Source organism: Magnolia sinica, chromosome 15 (assembly GCF_029962835.1).
Source record: "Magnolia sinica isolate HGM2019 chromosome 15, MsV1, whole genome shotgun sequence".
In the NCBI taxonomy this organism is placed as follows: domain Eukaryota; kingdom Viridiplantae; phylum Streptophyta; class Magnoliopsida; order Magnoliales; family Magnoliaceae; genus Magnolia; species Magnolia sinica.
The window spans coordinates 70,702,388-70,719,181 of NC_080587.1; the positions used below are offsets into that span (position 1 = coordinate 70,702,388).

A 16,794-nucleotide genomic window follows, 5' to 3' on the forward strand; every position below is an offset into this window, starting at 1 on the left:
AGCCGGTCTTTTCTTTCCCATGAGGGAAAGGATCACCAGGAGGAAAAAAAAGAAGAAGGGGGCAATGGTTGCAAGGAAGGTCATCTTTCTTAGCTAGAGGTTGATTGGATATGAGGAAGGGATTTTGAAAAGGGGCTTGAGATTGAGTTTTAGAAAAGGGTTTGGGGAATGGCCTTTAGAAATGAGTTTTTGTGAATAGTTCTTAGGAGTGGGTTTTAGAAGCGGGTTTGAGAAAGTGGTTTTAAGAATGGTCTTAGAGATAGGTTTTGGAAAATAGGATTTGAGAAGATGCAAATTTGAGAGAGTGGGTAGTGAGATTTGAGAAAAGTTAAAGAAATGGAGAAAGAGGAGATTTTTTTTTTTTTTGTAATGGGTTTTGAGAGTGACTGAGCGAATGGAGTGGGACTTGGGAATGAAGTGTGATGTTGGGTTTTGGGGAATGTATGTTGGAAATGGGTTTGGGATGAGAAAAAAAAAAAGAGATGGGAGTTAGTTGGAGAGAGTGTGTTTGATGTTGGTTTTATGAATGAGATTTTGTGGATGGACTTAAGAACGGGGTTGAGAAAAAAATGGTTAAGGAAGGGTTTGGGAAGGTGGTTTGGAGGTGAGAAAGAGGAGATGGTGAGTTTTTAGGAGGAGAAGATGGATTTTGAAGAGATGGGTTTGAGGATGGGAGAGTGAGGATGATGGAGTGGGAGTAGAGGAAAATGGGCTCTACATATCCCTAATTTTTGCAATGATTCTTATACTTTTAGTAATTGAAATATTTTTAAAATTTTTATAATGATTTATCATTAAGTTTAAAGACATCTCACAAAATTTCATCTCATTTTGAGTTGTAAATAAATTATTAAAATTCCAGGAGCAACAACTGTCCGAAATTAATAATTTTTAGATAATTGATAAAATATCTTAATTTTAACTATATTATAATTTTTATTTTATTTTATTCTTATTTTTATATAAAACTAGACTCATCAAGCTTCAATATGGCTTTTGAATCACCTAAATCGGAGTTGTAACGAAGGAGATATGATTTTTCAAAGTTGGGGCAAAATCTGTCCAAATGTAGGCGGGGCCACGCCGGTCGGGCGGGGTGCAACGCCGACCCTCTGGATGTCCGGGCGGGGTCCCGCCACGCCCGCTGGGCGTGGCGACGCCGGCCCGCTGGACGTCCGGCGTGGGCAACGCCCACTAGGTGTGGTGACACCGAGGAGTTGGATGGTCGCGCCTTGCGACGACCATATCTCGCAAACCGGGATGAGTTATTCGACATGCCATATATGAATTTGGGGTAGGAAAAGCCGATCTACGTAATGAGCCTACTTGTTTTATGAGATTCCTCCTGGTTAGGGGTCAAAATCTGATTTTTCTATAGTTTCACTAATTTTGATAAATTTTCATTCACCCCTAACTCTTTACCCCCAAATGGGTCGAAACTATCAAATTTAGCCCGATACTTGCTCATTTGATCTAGGACAGTGGTTTTGACCGTCAAATTGTTCAGCCTCCGGCTCGTTTCTATCAATGCCTCGGAAAAACTAGAGGATAGAGTGAAGGTAGGTGAAGATTTTAAGGGGATAGGTTGGGGAGAGGAATTTGGACTTAGGCTAGTTTGGCCAGTGATATTAAGTCGTACTAAATGGGGTTACAACGTCGATCCCAGCTCAAGATTGGGAATGGCATGTCTGAAACGAGTGTGGGATGGGACTCAAATTTATTTTACAGGCTTTGCTAAATGAGCCTTGTGTTGGAAGGTGTAATGTGGGATTTCCAAATCCCATGATAATGAATTCTCAAGGGTAATTTGAAAGGAAATCCCAGAATTCACCCTTAATTGAATACATTCTAAACAGGGTATCGTAAAATATGAGATATACTCATTCCAGGGACGATACCTTACACATGCATTTATCTTTACTCTCACAATTCCCTTCACCCTAATCTCACCTATTTCAGTTGGCCCAATAGTCCCTTAGGAATCAGGTGGACTGGAATAGCTAACTTTCCTAGTTAGTCGAATCGAGTCTTGCCTTCAAGTTCTCAAATTCTTATCTGGGAACAGGCCGAGGCACTGTAAGACTCTCGGATCCCCTTCTCTAGCGTTACTACTCCCTCTCGCTACCGAACCCTAACACCTTGGAAGTTTCACCCTATGTCTAAGACTGGCGGTTCAGGGACTGGGGTGGTTCCTAACATTTTATGATTCCTACTGCGTTCCCTCTCAAGTCAGTGGACACATTAGTGAGTTCATGACCTATGGCCCAAGGGATTCCAAACTATCGCTCTGATACCATCTTGTAACGCCCTGAAAATCGGGGGTCGTGCATACGCTCGACTCCCGAGTTCCCGGGGTCACTTATAACCGGTTTTCATTAATATGCGATTAATCCAGTCTAAATGCGCATTCTGGAATTTCCTGGAACATGAAGCACAACCACACAAGTCTACTGAAATGGAAGAAAATCAACTATACCTATATATACATGTCCAAAAGAATACAAACGGGCGCACAAGGTGACGCCCAACAAAATCACAAAAAGAATGGCATGTCCAAAAGAATAAAGCTGAGCCGCTGCTCGGCGATCCAACGACCCATCTACTGATCCGACGGGGTCCCGCTCATCAACTGGAAGTAAGGGAACTCGTCCTCCTCCTCGAGACTCGCATCACCAGGCTCCACGTAATCTGTATCTCCTGCATCTACGAGCGGGTCTGGTTGGTGTTTTAAAACACCGTCCCAGAGTGGGAGTGAGTGATCAACTCAGTGGGTGCTATTAGCCATAAGTTGTAACAAGCATCAATTATAATAAGAATTTAATGAAAAGCAACCATTCACAAACACCTAACTAATCTTATTAATGCACATGCATGGTGGATGATATGATGTATGCCCTCACCACAACTCTCCCTCAAGCGATTCCATCTAACGATCGCATATGTCAACACTCCCTCAGAACGACCTCGACTGCCGAGTCGCCAACCTAGCTAATGCCGTGCAATGATGATGTTAACCGGGTTCTTAGTTAAGTTCATTCATCCGGTAGGTTGGGGAATCGATACACCCCACGTATCAAGTGTAACAAGTTAGGAGGCCAAGACCTCCCAATGTGTGAGGCTAAAACCCCGCGATCCTTGATCCCGTCGGGTTCCCCGTCCCGACTTCAAGCACACGGGAGTGCTAAGAGAAAGGGATCGCTCGTGGTCACTACGGGAGGCTCATAGGCCGACCGCTCGGACACAGTGACCCATTCCACCAAGCCCGGCACACAACACTGTGGATTAATATTCCATCTGATATCGACGGGCTACAACGGTGGTAGGGTGTTCCAGATTCCATACATAAGTGATCAAACATGGTTAACAAACAGGGTTGGACAGTAATTAGGCCAAACCGCACGAGTCAGGCGAGCATGCGATGAATGACATCGGGTACAAGGGACCCATGTAGTCTAACTACTGCCGCCCGTACACACTCGCCCAAATCCTTGGGTTTAGCCTCAAGGCGGTTTTACCAATGGAACTACCTTCGTTCTCCTCATGTTCCCGAAAACCAAGGGTCCAATGTTAATTCATACATACTAACCACTAATATTGCCAACTAGCATAATAGTATCATGTTTGCATACATCACAACATACGGTTCAATTATTCCTAACAAGCATGCTACAACAACATGAACAAGGTGCATGTGAGTGGTGTAGGTTAGGGAGGAAGTTAAGCACTTCTTACACCTCAAGGAATCAAATACACAAGAGTAGTGAATCATACACACTATGAAGCAACACATGTGAGAAAAAGAAATCAAACAAACATGAGCATGTAATCATCCATATACTAGATTATGAGAGGTAAGATTTAACATCAAGGAGAACTAAACATGTCATTCCATACAATCCCAACAACATACCATTCCTAGGTTCCTATAGATTCTTCCATACAACATATCAAGCAAACAAAATCATTAAACTCCTACTAAAATTGGTGCTAGGCCACCTAAGGATAATAGTTCACACCTATGGTTCGTTGGAGACTTGGAAAACGACATAGGAATGAGGGCTTTTGGGGTCGGACAGCCGGATTCCCTAAAACAACCATTTGCATGTTAGAAATCCATGAAATCCCTTCTTATCACAAGGGTTTTAAGGAAAAAGGGATAAGGGGTCTTACCTAGACGATCACGGAATGATTCTTGTGGTTAGAGTATAGGGATTTCCTTGGAGAAGGGGTAGAGAGTTACAAGGTTGAGCTTCCTTGGGCCCCACTACCAACAACACCCTCCTTCACTCTCTTCTTCCTCTCTCTTTCTCCTCCTTCTCTTCTCCCCTTACTCTCTTCTCTCTCTTCTAGGGCAAAATCGCATGGGGAGAGGGGGTGCCCAAATGAGGCCCTTTTATAATGCCAGATTTGGTGGAAATGGTCCCAAGTGTTGGGTTTTTACTACACTAGACCTATGGAAGGGTCTTTCTAAGCTCTAGGGCCCACTATGGGGTGTACAAGTCAATATACACCATAAGATAGTTAGCCCTAATGATGATTTACGTATAGATATGATCGGCCCCCCATTTAGATGCGCCGATCGACAGATACGATGAGAAGTTTGTTCACCGCTCACCGATAGTCGATCGGGGTCGCGGCTATACGGATATGAGTAGGAAAATATCCTCACTCCATGTGTGAAGTTTGGTCGTAAACCGACGGTCCGAAATCATCAATTTTGCATAAGAGTGGACGACCCAATTCACTTAAGTTTCAATTCACTCTTTTAGGGTATTTGCACTTCTCATGCACTTGTCCTTTAGCCCAAGTTAAGCGGTTCTGGACAGTACCCAGGTCTGACTCCCGCGATGGACGTCAAGCCCAATGAGACGGACATTATTCTATAGTTTTGGAACTAGTGGCCCGCCAACGAGCGGTCTAGAGCTTGTTCAGAAAATCAGGGCATTTCTGGAATGAATTAGGTATTGAGATTTCTCGAGGGCAATGATTAGGGTTTGGATTAACTATGTTCATAGTGTGGTCTATTTATAACTACTGAAAGTGAAGATTTGGTCATGATTACTCTAAGCCATTAGTTTTAGGCTAAAAGAGTAACGAGGTTGCTCTGATGGGTCCCAGGTCACGAAATTTATAGAATAGGTACTCCATGGCCTGATGAAGGGCAATGCAAAATTTGAGGGCAAACGGATGCGGGTTTTTACCGCAACGGTCCGATTTGCAATCAACGGTCACCGTTTCACGATCGGGTCCTAGATTTTTGTGGGCTAATGTAGAAAAATATATTAGACCCTCATCGTAAATTATAAAAAAATTCGACGGCTGAAATGTCTTACATTTCAATTTTATTTACACGTGCCACATTCCAATTCTGGCATTGGTGGGGCGCATCTGGCAAGTGCCAGATTCTACTTCTGGGTGTCCACTGGGTCCATGGTCCGTGATGGTTCCCAAGCCCAGTGAGATCTATACTCCCCAATATTTTTATAATTTTTTGACCTTCCCGTGTCGTGGTATAGCCCGCACGGGCTGTCGCTAGGCGTTACGACCATCTGGCTTGGAGACCCGCACCAGTTTCTATCAGGACCCGTATGACTTATTCAATTGGGCTAATCTTAGTCTAATTTATTTGTGATTCATCACAACCATCATTCATGTACATCATATCCATCATCATGTGTTTCCCATCATGAAACACTTAATCCATAACATAGGTTCACATACCATATACATAACTATTTTCAAACCCATGTTCACGTGTTCTCATACATATAACCATTATATTCTACAAAAGTCCATAAATATATCCATGAATAACATTATAATAATCATCATCGAACAACTTACAATTGTGTCACAAAGTACGCTAATACAAACTACAACATATAGGGTTCAATCAAGTTAGGTTAATGGGCGCACGTAGTAGACTCTGACGAATAATTCGTCCCAACAAGTTGGCTCGCTAATATGCACGTCCTTATATGATTTACTATTGTAGGACATTGTTCACATCATAATAAACCTACATGTGCATAATTTATGTGGTTTCTAATATCGTATCATCATGAATCATGAACCCTTATATATGTAGTTTGATTCTTCGACCTAACCTTGTTCTAACTCAAACCTAACATAATTATTCATGTAATTGATAATCCAACACGTAACTCACAACATATAATCATCACAAAATATAAATTTAACATAAGGCTTTTGGATTTAAGCAATCAACAATACAAACATAAGAAATATTACATAAACTATAGGAAAAATAAGTTATTATTTAAGATAAGCATGAAGGGATTCCTCACATTGGCCTAATTGAAAATTTAGGTCAATCTAGAAGGGAGGAAGGGCATCCACACGTCCAAGGACTGATCAAGAGAAGGGGAAAGGTTTAGCCCAAAGTAGAAGAGGGGAACGTCCAAGGTAGGGGACGGCTAGGAAGACATTCCCTCTCTCTCTCTCTCTCTCTCTCTCTCTCTCTAGGGGGGACGTCTGAGGGGCTAGGGTTTTTGCTAAAATTTTAGGTTTTTGAAAAGAAATTGGCTAAAGAGGACCTGCACACTTTACAGTAGTGTGGCAGATGCTTGGACGTCCACACTGAAAGGGAGGGTGAGGATGGTCCACTTTGTGATGTTTGGGATGATGTTTTCAAAATTTTATTCCAATAATCAGGTTTGGTAAGAAAAATGAAGTTAGGATATGTAATTGTAACATCCCATCCAACCAGAACAGTGTCCTGGGGTGTCCACATGGGATTTGTCGCAGGACTGTTCGTTTAAACTACTCATGGTGAGGTACCACAAATAAATTAATCCAGGACTAGCCCAATTGAGTAGACCAGACGGGTCATGACAGGACCAAGTGCAGGCCGCCAAGCCAGATGACCGTTTACACTTAGTAACAGCCCATGGGGGCTATACCGTGACGCGGGAAAGTCAGAAAATTATAAAAATTTAGGGAACCGAAGACCTCATTGGGCTTGTGGTCCATCGCGGACCGCGGACTCAGTGGAAACCCATAAATTATTATCCACACCGTTCCAGCGGCACTTGCCAAATGCAACCCACCCAAGGCAGTAATTGAAATCTGACACTTGTAAATAAAACTAAGATTCCAAGTTTTTCAGCCATCGGATCTCTTCTACATTTACGGTGAAGGCCTAATGTATTTTTCTACGCCCATCCACAAACTCTGGGATCCGATCATGGAACGGTGACCGTTGATCGTAGATCGGACCCGTGCAGTCAGATCCCGCATCCATTTGTCTTCGAATTTTACATGGCCCTTCATCGAGTCATGAATCATCTATCCTATAAGTTTCAGGACCAGAGGGCCACTAGAACCGCTCAATCACCGGAATGTACCCCACAAGGCCATTTAAAGATCGGAACCGTATGATCAAACCCCATATTCGTTCATCCGTTTGTTCTCAAACTTTGCATAAACCCTCATCGGACCATGAGACACCTACACACCAAATTTAGTGGCCAAAGAAGTGTTAGGGCCGCCCCAACACCAATAAAGAGTCCTATAGGGATATTTTGGGAAGTTGTTGAAACTTAGGCCCAAGTCTAGGGAATAAACCCTAGCTCTCTCATAACTCTCTCCTTTACCACAACCACCAAGGAGTAAAGTGAGAGCAAGAGAGTATAAAGAGAAGAAAGAGAGAGTGAAGAAGAGCAAGGTGGACCTTAGATCGAGGTGGGGCCAAGAAAACCCAATCTTGCAACTCCATATCCCTCCTCCAAAGGAAAATCCTACACCACAACCACAAGAATTATTTCGTTAATCGTCTAGGTAAGATCCCTCATCCCTTTCCTTGAAACTCGTGTGTTGAGAAGGGATTTACATGGGATTCTGTCATGCCCCAAACTCGGAAACTGGGCTCACAAAATTTTCGATTACCGAATCCGGTGTCGATAGTAGTTAGTATCAGAGTATAACTTGGAAATACCTTAGGTGGCCTAGCACCACTTATAATATGAGTATAATGATTTTGTTTGTTTGGATGATGCATTTAGAGAATCTAGAGAAAAACCTAGGAATTGTTGGGTTGTTTGGAATTGTATGAAATTGTGTGCCATGTTGATTTTCTCATATGATGTTGTTCTTGCCTCTCACATGATTTGGTATAAATTGATGATCTCATGTTTATGTCTTGTTTGGTTTTCTTCACATGATGTTGCCCTATAACATGTATGCCTTATTAATCCTTGTGCAAATTGGCTCTATGAGATGTAGGAAGTGCTTAACTTCTTCACCAACCCACACAACGCACATGCACCTTTATTTATGATATTGTTAGCTTCTCTTGCTAGGAGATTTTGAATTATATGTTGAGGAGTATGAGGATATGATGTTGATTATGCTAGTTGATAACCCTATTAGTTGGCATGTTATGAAACACCACCCAAACCCTTGGGTTGGTCAGGAATACGAGGAGAGGGAAGGCGGCCCCGTTGGTTGGACCGTCTTGAGGCTAAACCCATGGATTTAGACAAGTGCTGTGGGCGACAGTAGTTAGGCTACATGGGTCGCTCGTACCCGATGTCGTTCCGCTACATACTTGCCTGAACTCATGCGGTCTAGTTTACTGGCTGACCAACCTTATTTGTTAACCCTATTTACTCATACATGTATGGAACCTGACACATTCTACAACTGTTGTAGCCTATCGATAACGAATTGAATATCGATCAACTGTGAGCTGGGCATGGTTGAATGGGACACCGTGGCCGAGTTGTCGGCTACGTTGGGGTGACGCGCCTCCCGTAGTGACCTCGAGCGATCCCTTCTTAGCACTCCCCATGTGCTTAATGTCGGGGATAGGGAACCCGACAGGATCAAGGATCGCGGTGCCCTGGCCTCGCACGTTGAGGGGCCTTGGCATCATAACCAGTTGAGGGCATTGATACATGGAGTGTATCAGATTTCCCAACTTGCTGGATGAATGGACTTAACTAAGAACTCGGCTAACACGATCACATTACATTGCACTAGTTAGGATGGCGACTCGCCAGTCGAGATCGCTCTTAGGGAGTGTTGGTCATATGTGATCGTTAGATGGAGTCACTCGAGGGAGTGTTGTGGCGAGGGCATGCATCATATCTTCTGCCATGCATGCGCATTAATAAGATTAATCAAGTGTTTATGAATGATTGCTTTTCATTAAATTCGTAATATAACTGATGTTTGTTACAACTTAAGACTGATAGCACCCACTGAGTTGATTACTCGCTCCCACTCTGGGACGGTGTTTTAAAAGACCAACTAGACTCTTCAATAGCTACATGTAGCGATGAGTTCGAGGAGCCTGACGGTGCGAGTCTTGACGAGGAGGATGAGCTATCTTACTTATAGCTGATGGGCGACTCTTCGTCGGCTTGATAGGCGGAATTTGGATCGCTGAGCAGTGGGCTCAGCTATATTCCTTTTGAACATATCATTCTTTTTGTGGTTTTGTTGGGCAACACCTTGTGCGACCCATTTATATTTTTGGACTTATATATATACTAGATCTCTTTCATTTCAGTAGACTTGTGTGGTTATGCTTCATGTTCCAGGAAATTTCAGGCTGCGCATTTTAACCTGATTAAACGCATATTAATGAAAATCAGTTATAAGTGATACTCGGGAACTCGAGAGTCGAATGTATGCACGACCCCTGATTTCCAAGGCGTCACAGTAATTTTCTAAGAGGCCCACCACTCACAATGGGTGATCTTGAAAGGAGTTTGATGAATGGTCATAGTGCATTGATCAGGTTCACTCTTTCCATCAAAATTCAGTCTTGCTAGATAAATCATCACTCAAGATTATAACCTTGATGGATGGAGGGAACATAGTTAGGCTCACTCCATTAAGATTGAGCTTAGATCAAAGAAATCCCCTATTTAAGTAGAATTAGGAAATTAGTTTCTTTTTTCACGTAAGTGGTAACTTGGATGATGATTGAATGGCAAACAACTGATAATTTGCTTCGATGAGGATCTCTGAAGGGCGATATGCTAGCATGCCCGTGTTATTAAGAAGATCCAAAGTATTCTTCCTTTGAGAGACAAAGATGCCACGAGTAAATCGAGCAACCTCAACGGCAAGGAAGTATCGCAATTGGCCCAAATCTTTAATTTCAATGTCACATTTAAGAAATTACTTGATGAAGATGCCACAAGTAAACAGAGTAACCTCACGCCTGATTTGATGAAGAAGGTACGGAATTTGAGCAATGGGGGTTGCTATGGGAGGTGACTGGCTTGGTTGGAATCAATGGGTTGAGGGTTTTAGGGAACGAAGGGTTGGGAGTCTGTTAGTAACAAATGGGAGGGGGGATGGTGGTGGCAGTGCAAAAGGGGGGGATAGCGGGCTTGGGATTTTAGGTAAGATGGTGTTAGTGCTACCAACATCCCGACGGTTCCATGAGAGATGAGGCAGGATGTAGCTAAAGATGCCGAGATAGGATTTTGGGATGAGGCTGGATTGAGAAATGAATTGAGATGGGATTAAGGTCAGGGTTTGTGATGAAGGGGATATGGGACCTAGACGAACAACGATAGAGACGATGAAGTCGTCTAATTAATGACTTAGATCAAACGTCTCCAATACTATAAATTTTGGAGAATTTGGGATGATTTGTTTCCCTCCCATTCCATTAATTTATATTGAGTAAAATTGTACCAAAATGCTAGAAATCTAAACAAATATGATAAAAATGACTAAGGACCACACAAATATATATACTAACAGTTTTACAATAGCAATTTCGAGCCTAATTGTGTAATATGAACCAACTACAATACAATCGTGGTCACATTTTTTAACTAAAATTATTACTTTAATTTATTATTATATTATTATTATTTTTTTTTGCATCCAAACAAGGCCTTAGAATACAAATCTTTTAATATTTCTTTCCTTCCTTGGAAGAGAAATCAATCCTCCTCTAGAAGAAAAGATCATATTCACACAAAAACATCATTGGTCATGGTATCAAGATGACCTTAAATGATATGTTGGACCACAAATCACGAAGGTGATGCTTAACTGATAGCATCACAGTCCAAATGCAAGCAACGGCTTAGATGTAGCTAATACCTTTTCTTATCTAAAACGAATAACAATATTACAAAACGTACACGAAAGAGTAATCAATATAAAAAGGAATTTGTCTGACTACACTTATCACATATGCCGACATACAAGATTTGCACAAGATCTGGGCTGCCCCCACCACATACGTTCCTCTGCCCAAAAATCATCCTGTCCTCTTATCAGGTGGGACCCACGTCTACAGAGAGATGGATGGTTAAAATAGACTGGCCAACGCTCCACAGTCACTGTACGTGTGGCCCAGCTGATATGATGAGTGGCCTGATTTTTGGGCAAGGGAATATACACATGGGCCCACCTAATGAACATAGCCCAGATGCACTCAGACCCTTAATCAGGACACATAACTAATTTTTCAAACTGACCGCACAACGCTTGGAATCAACGGATGGATTATTCCTACTCAATGATCATAAGTTTTCCAACGGCTGTGATTCACTTCCGACTGGAAAGTCGGAAAGAGCGGTGAAGATCTGCCACATGCTGGTGGGCCGCATGGTCTTCGAATGGGCTGATCTAGCCTTAGGAGAGAAGATGACTGATGAGGTTGAGATGATGAAATAAATAAGAGCATGGACGAAGATGAAAAGGCCCACCATGATGAGGACACCTCGCATATTAAAAGAAGAGAAATCTAAGCCGTCCATCATGATTCCTAGAGGACCCCAACTGCGAAATTTTCTTCAGATAGAAGGATTTGTAACGTGTGAAACGTTTACATGAAGATGTAGTTTATATAGACATGGCAAGGGAGGACGTGGATTTCCTTTCGCTGGAAGTTCCCGCGTTGGAGGCGATTGCTTAATGAGTAAGTAAGGGGTCCACTATGATTTATATATTTTATCCAATCCGTCCATGCATTTTACCAGATGATTTTAGGGCCTTAGCCCAAAACTGAAGCATATAGAAAGATAACATGGACCACACCACAGGAAACAGTGTGAATTGAATGTCTACCGTTGAAAATTTCTCTGGGGCATAGAAGTTTTGGATCAATCTTATATTTGTTTTTTCCATTCATCCATGTTTGCGTGATCTTACGAGAAGTTTGGATGACAAATAAACATCACTATGGGGCCTAGCAAGGTTTCAACGGTGGAAACCATTATTTCCACTGTTTCCCGTGGTATGGTCCACTTGATCTTTGGATAAGCTTCAATTTTGGGATCAACTCTGGAAAAACGGATGAACGGGTGTGGATAAACCACATGCATTCATTGTGCCCGACATAGTTTACTCGGTACGATAAGAGCCTACTGAGTAACTCATACGCAATCCGATTTCTCAAAACAGGTGGGACCCACTGTGATGTTTGTGAGAAATCCTCCCCATCCATGCGTATTTTGAGTTAATTTTACCATATGATGCCAAAAATGAACCGTATCCGATGCTCAAGTAGGCCGAAAACATGATAATTTAACGTCCACGGTTGAAATATTTGTGGGGATGGAGAAGTTTTGAATCATGCTAATATTTGTGTTTTCAGTTCATCGTAGTACGAATGACGTTATTAACGGTATGGATGGCATGTAAACATTATTGTCAAACCCATGGAGGCTTCAAAGGTAGGAATGGGTAGCTGATGTTGGGGATAACTCCACAAGAAGAAGGGTAGCAGTCTTCTTTCTTGGCATTACAAGCTATAGAGAAGATGATGAAAACAAAGGCTAACACCTTCTTGATCATGGTGTGTTTAAGTGAGAGAGAGAGAGGCTTTGCCATCTTAAGGGGTCGTTTGGGAACGCGGTTTGCATTCTGGCGCTGCCAACAGCGACGGTGCTCTGTGAGTTTCATCATGATGTATCCGTTCTATCTATTTTATCTATGCCGTACGTTCATTTTGCTAGATCATTTTAGGGTACGAGTCAACAAAGTTAGGCAGATTAAAATCTCAGGTGGACTGAATAGGAAACAGTGGTGATTGAACGCCCACCATTAAAAGCTCCTTGGCCCCGAACGGTAGATCGAATGTTGGATCTACGTCATTTTTGTGTTCGTGCGTTAAAATGATCTGAGAAAGGAAATGGACGGTTTGGATAAACAGAAACATCACGGTGAGCCCACCCACAGAACTGCCCGTTCGGGGCTAGAGACGGCGGGGGTAGGACGCATCATGCAGCCGCCTCGTTGATCGCTAATGGACTTTGGACCTTCAAAAAGACGTCATCATATGCGTTAACTACCATACGTCTTATCTGTGTGTGGTCCACTATTATCTAAAATCCAAACCGTGCATCTTTATAGAATCATTATATCCAACGGTAGATCGAAAGAATCATCCTGATCCAAAACTCAGATGGGACACATCACAGGGAGAAGTGCATAGTCAGGCCTAAAACCTATATATTTATGTGGTTTGGCCCACCTTAGTTTTTGAATGGTAAGAGTTTTTGTATCTGTTCATCCAGTGGGGCACACCAGATGATTGGGTCAGATTGTGCATAAACAATATGGTGGACTCCATATTTCATTTGGAAGTTTCTACGGTAGGCTTACCCTCCCCAATATCCACCGTTGATCACTTTGGTGTGGACCACATGAGTTATATATGAGGCTGGATTTTTGTATCTAAATATAAAATGGGGAGTGCATCTAATGAACAGGTTGGATAGTATTACAAATCACGGTGGGCCCCACAAACCGAACATATGCTACTTACCATCCGTTTGCCGTGTCATAACTAACGTCCATTTTCATGTACTGGTCTTGATCACCGTCCCTGAGGTTCAATCTCGCCTCGTCATGCTACGGGTATGATCGTGGACGAAAATGGTCCGTTGAAATGGAAATCGCAACTGTCTATATTCAACGGCCAAAAAAAAAAAAAACGATAGATGGGTCGAATAGGATAGTCCGTTCTGGCTAGCGGGATTTCTAGACCATGGCCCATTTATAGTGGGGCCTACAATTTAAACGGTAGCCAGTTGTACTTCGTATTTCACATGTACTGTAGGGAGTACTAGATTAGATCCCCTATTCAAGAGGTTTAAGTTGGTGGGGCCAGTGGGTCCAACCTCCAACGTGATTGACGGCTCGGATGTCCTGAACCCATTCCAGGTTGGCACGTGTGCATGCGTGTAGAGGTGCGGGTATACCCAACAAATCTCTTTCATTACAACATTCGTCTGTCCTCGCTTCCCTTTGGCAGCTTGCTTTGCTTTGTTTCTAGAACCTCAGCTTGATTCGGAATTTAATTGTGAATTCCACACGCGTGGGGGAGCCCTTCACAACCACACGCAGCTGCTTTTTCATAGTGTGGCACGTGCATGAGATCTGAGCGTTCCATCAAGTGGGCCATAATGTTTAGTCTTCTGTCTTAAATTCGGTCCTTTCATAACTCAGGTGGGCCACAGAAAAGCAAAACAAATGAATGCTAGAAAAACTTTTCTAACTGTCAATTTACATTGTACATTGTGGCCCACCTGGAGAGTGGAATTGTCTAATTTCCAACGGATAAGATCTAAGCATGATTTCCAAACATATGGAAAGCTCAGATCTCAGACATTTTTTTTCATATTTGCACACGTGTCTTCGCGTGGATGTTTACGGCTCACATTCGTATGGAATTAGCAAATCCCGAATGAGGTGTTTGGTTTTGATGTGGTTTGTATTTTGTGGAATATCAGGACGGCTAATTGGTGTTGGAAATGATTATATTTGAAGCCTAAGTTAGAAAAACTGGCAGCCGAGTATGATGACCAAGTTTGAGTAATAATCTATCCAGTATTTTGGCCTTAGACATGGGTACTTCTGTCAATTTGGGTATGGGCCGTTTCAGCAAGACGTCATGGCACGTGTCAAAATGTCACGTGTTGTGCGACATCACAGCCGCACATCAGGCTGAATCCTTGGTGTGGTAGATGGCCTGGCTCAGAAATAAGGATGGTTTCTTAGGTGGGCCTCGCTTGTACAAAAGAAAGGATGAAAAGAAAAGCTAACATATGTTGTGATTTGTGTTGCGGAATTACACATATATGGATCTAGGATAGCAATTCAAGAGCACCAAGCAAACACAAGAAAGTACAGAAATTTAATGTCGAAAATCCTTACGGGAAAAAACCAGGACACAAAGTGACAGATATTCCACTATGAAAAGCATAGATTACAATACTTGAGGTCTTGGTATCGATCTAGCGGGGGTGACTAACATAGAGTGTGTGTACTGACATGGGTGTGTACTAACAAGTACACACCCATGTCAATACACACACTCCATAGAGGTGACTAACCGCATTCGAATAAGGCAAATGAGATATAACCTGATTTTTCTCATTTGATTTAGGACATTATTATAAAGAAAGCTTGAAATGAGCCATGTGGGGAATGCTCACTGGCTTTGCCTAGTCCATCCCATACTTAATTAACACGTTTTCAAGGTATTCTTCCTGTGATAACCAAAGTCTGCTCCTCTTCTTGTCTCTATGAATATCTATGCCGAGAACCCTCTTTGAATCCCCCAGATCTTTTATCTCGAATGTCCCCAATAACCGAATCTTCTGTACGTTGATTTCAGACATATAATGACTGATGATTAACATATTATTAACATACAATAATAGGATGATGAATTTGTCATTACTCAATGTCTTGTAACAGACACAGTGATCGTATTCACTCCAAGTAAATTTCTGACTCAATATGAAAAAATTAAATTTTTTATACTACTGCCTAAGCGACTATTTCAAGCGATACAATGGCCTCATTAATATGCAAAGCTTTTCTCTACCCTTTTAATTTCGTAACCCTCTAGTTGCTTAATGTAGATCTGTTCTTTCAACTCACCGTGCAGGAATGCAGTCTTAATATCCATCTATTCCAGCTCGAGATCGTATTAAGCAACCATCGCCAACACGAATATGATAGGTACCTGCTTAACCACCGGCACGAATATCTCTGTGAAGTCGATTCCTTCTCTCTGAGATAACTCTTCACTACCAATCTAGCTTTGTATCTATCTTATTTTCTTTTGAATAACCACTTGCATCCGATTGCTTTTTGGCCCATTGGAAGCTCTACCAGCTCTTATGTGTGATTTTTATACAACGAGTTCATCTCATCGTCCATAGCCGTATTCCATTTTTCTGCATCAGGCTCATAAAGAGCCTCCTAAATAGTAAATGGGTCCCCCTTATCTGTAATGAGGGCATATGCAATATTAAAGTCGTCTCTGTATCTTGTCAGTAACCTGCGATCATGCGATGAGTTTCTTCTCACAGGTGGCTGCTCCACATGCTCATGTACCTATGTCTGCGTATTTGTCTCTGTTTGAGTATCAACTATGTCAATCTGGACGTCTGCAATTAACCTTTCAGGTTCCTTTTACTCCTCCTGATCATTCTTGCGGAATAAGGAGCTTTCATCAAATTTGATGTCACAACTAGTGACGACCTTGCGTATGACCTTGTCGAATAACCTGTAACCTTTCACACCAATACCATAGCCAACAAAAATGTACTTTTTGGCTCTATGGTCTAGCTTATTGTTGCGTGTCAAATATTACATATTATCCCTCATTTATATCTTATTTTACGAACATGATAATGCTTAATGTTCTATTTTAGTCATGTTTGTATTGCAAGGTGAATTTAAGAGCTTGGATTGAAAAGGGTGCTAAAAGTATGGATTTAATACTTAAAAATCACCAAGGCAATGAATGGATCTTAAGAGAGCAAGATTCAAGAATTC

General features: G+C 42.1%; 1 long non-coding RNA gene across 1 annotated transcript; it reads right to left on the reverse strand.

Annotated features, from left to right (window-relative positions):
• Positions 1 to 11,027: 11,027 nt before the first annotated feature.
• Positions 11,028 to 12,257, reverse strand: LOC131227494 (uncharacterized). Its single transcript, XR_009162317.1, has 2 exons — positions 11,408 to 12,257; positions 11,028 to 11,353 (listed from the first exon to the last, which is right to left on the reverse strand). It is a non-coding gene; the product is annotated as an uncharacterized LOC131227494 (long non-coding RNA).
• Between the last annotated feature and the right edge of the window lie 4,537 nt (positions 12,258 to 16,794).